Source organism: Bison bison, unplaced genomic scaffold, assembly GCF_000754665.1.
Source record: "Bison bison bison isolate TAMUID 2011002044 unplaced genomic scaffold, Bison_UMD1.0 scf7180017864459, whole genome shotgun sequence".
Lineage (NCBI taxonomy): Eukaryota > Metazoa > Chordata > Mammalia > Artiodactyla > Bovidae > Bison > Bison bison.
Window position 1 is genome coordinate 2,886,472 of NW_011495021.1, and position 3,372 is coordinate 2,889,843.

Genomic DNA, 3,372 nt, shown 5'->3' on the forward strand with positions numbered 1-3,372 from the left:
AGTCCTGGGTGTTCTTTGGAAGGAATGATGCTAAAGCTGATACTCCAGTACTTTGGCCACCTCATGTGAAGAATTGACTCATTGGAAAAGACTCTGATTCTGGGAGGGATTGGGGGCAGAAGGAGAAGGGGACAACAGAGGATGAGATGGCTGGATGGCATCACCGACTCAATGGACGTGAGTTTGAGTGAACTCTGGGAGATGGTGATGGACAAGGAGGCCTGGTGTGCTGTGATTCATGGGGTCCCAAAGAGTCAGACACAACTGAGTCACTGAACTGAACTGAACCGAATCTACCTTCTTAATAAAGTATATTTCAAAAGCAAATAATATTTTTATTAAATAAAAATAAATAATTTATTTATTTTTCTATAGATTTCTTCAATAATAGTCTTAAACAAACATATCAATAGATGCCTTCAACTAGTAAGCACTGAATGTCAAGATCAATAAAAAATCAGCAGGTATCACTGATTAATTCCTTAAGATATTTTACCATCATACATATTCAAGTAAGCCAATAAGTTTCTTATTATAAACTGTGAATAAATGAGTCATAGAAGTCTCAAATATATAGAAGTTAAATATATTATAATGACATATTAATATTGTTAAACTATTTAATATTTGCTGCCCTCTTTTAAACAAAACAATCAGGATCTCCAAAACAATACATGCTCAGTATGCTACTGCAAATAATTACAATAATATAGAAATGAAGGACAACTTTTTAGGTCAATTTATGTGGCTATATGGGCACTCTCAGATGTTCTGGGGTTTTAAATATACATGTATGAAATTATAAGAGAAAGGAGGTAACCACATGAACTATATATAAAACAAGGGTCACTGACTTTCAAAAATGGTGTCATCCATAAAAATACTTCAAGTAAAATAAACCTATTGGACTGTTGAGTCCAGCAGGAAATTTAATATTCAAGTTAGAGTTTGAATTTGAGAAATTTGTGACATATGATTTTAGGTTTTTTGTCAAGAAGAAGGATATTTACTTAGAAATAATTCAGCTCATTTAGATTATAAAGACAGAAAATGTAAGATGACACTATAGTAAGAGCAATTATTATTTTTTCTGCTACTGTGTTCAGAATAAAGAAGGAGTCATTATTTCAGTTCTCAAAGGGCCTTTAACTTTCCATAGGATGTAAACATGTAAAAATGTAAAACAGACCATTGATTAGTCTAAAAAGTATGACAGAAATGAGGACATCTTACTTTGCTTATGTCTAGAAATAATGAGAATAAACTTTTCAAAGTTAAATATTAGTATTGTGCCTGTGAAGGTTTTTGATGGTGTCAATTTTTAAATAGTGACCTGCGAGGGGCAGGTGAGAAGCTTGGATTTTGGGAACCACATAAGTAGTCTGTAAGGATGTGTGTGATGTGAAAGTCTCAGTCGTATCTGACTCTTTCGACCCCATGGACTGTAGCCTACCAGGCTCCTTTGTCCATGGAATTCTCCAGGCAAGAATACTGGAATGGGTTGCCATGTCCTCCCCCAGGGGATCTTCCCAACCCAGGGAACCAGTCCAGGTTTCCGCATTGCAAGCAGATTCTTTACCATCTGAGCCACCAGGGGAGTCCAGTCTATAAGGAATTCACTCTTAATTCCTATTTCAATGGCGTAGTTTATCTTGTAATTTCTCATTGGTTTGTGATATGCAAGAAGATAGAAGTGGGAGCCTTTGAGTTCCTAAAATAACCCTATCTTCCTGGCCAAGATCGTTATTTATAAGAAACATGTGAAGCTTGCTGCTGCTGCTAAGTCGCTTCAGTCGTGTCTGACTCTGTGCAACCCCATAGACAACAGCTCACCAGGCTACCCCGTCCCTGGGATTCTCCAGGCAAGAACACTGGAGTGGGTTGCCATTTCATTCTCCAATGCATGCAAGTGAAAAGTGAAAGTGAAGTCGCTCAGTTGTGTCCAACTCTTAGCGGCCCAGTGGACTGCAGCCTACCAGGCTCCTCCGTCCATGGGATTTTCCAGGCAAGAGTACTGGAGTGGGGTGCCATTGCCTTCTCATATGGTATAATTTGTGGGGAGAAATCAAGAAGAGGGCTTGAAGATCACAGTGGCCAAATGCTTCCAAGATTTATAAAGATAAATAAAATTAGATGTTACAAACTTTAGACACATGGTCCTGAGAAAATAATAATGTGGGACCCTTGGAATCATTATGGAAGAAAAAAATAAAATAATAGTTTATTTGAGAACAAATCATTAGGCCTGGTGAGCAGGGAATATAGAAAACATTGTGTTTAATTTCTCATCAACACTATCCATAAAGAAATCGGAATGTAGGGCTAAATAAAAAGTCATGACAATTCTAAAGTTTCAATAGCTGATGAGTACTTGTGTGATGTCATGTCTTTAAAAACATATCACAGAGCACATTACTTGTATTATCAGTAACTCAGAGAAACCTTAGATGTAATGATTATCACACTTTCAGATGACAAGATTCTAGAAGGAGTGCAAACACAAAAATTCGTATGATATACAGAGATAGAAATGGTGAGCTAATCTATCTATACTGCATATAAAATATATAAAGTTCAAAATTTTGATAAGGAGAGTTTGAACTAACAGTGGGCCAAATTTAAAATCTAACACAGCTAACAAAGTAAAAGTTAAATAAAAAAAAAATTAATAATCTAAAAGTAGCACAGGTACATAGGAAGATTTAAATTACCATGACATTGAAAGGAATTAAAAGTCCTTTTTTGTTATAATTTAATTTTGTTTATTCTACAACTACAAAAATCTATGAAATGGAGCATTTTATAAAAGAATATCAACTGAAAACAACTAATAAAATTCATCATTCTTTTCCTGAAAATTTAATTAAATGTAACTTTTGTAGATAATTTTATCTTATATTTCATATGCAATAGAAAACATTGTAACAAACCATCTCTCATTGTCATTCACAGGTCAAAATGAATGTTTATACAACATTAAATGAGAAAATTAAATGTAACAGAAATATTTGAGGATTTAATTTAATGTTATATAAAATTTTGTTTGTTACCACTCTATGTAGGAAAAATTCAACTGTGATTTATGGAAGATTTGTATCCTTGAAATGATTGCACAGCTATTCCTTTTAAGCAGCAAGATCAAAGTGGAAGAGAGAAGTATGTGTTTTCTCGAATGGAACATCCCAGCCTTCATATTTTGGTCAAAAATTGTAATATATTTGTCTTGAAAACTAAAGAATTTAGAAACCTTTATTTATGCATATATTCTTTTAAAGAATTTAATACTATAATATCTCTGATTAGCAAGAACTAATATGGCAAAAACTAATCTATTAACCAGATTACATGCAAAACAGTACTTAAAAACCGGTA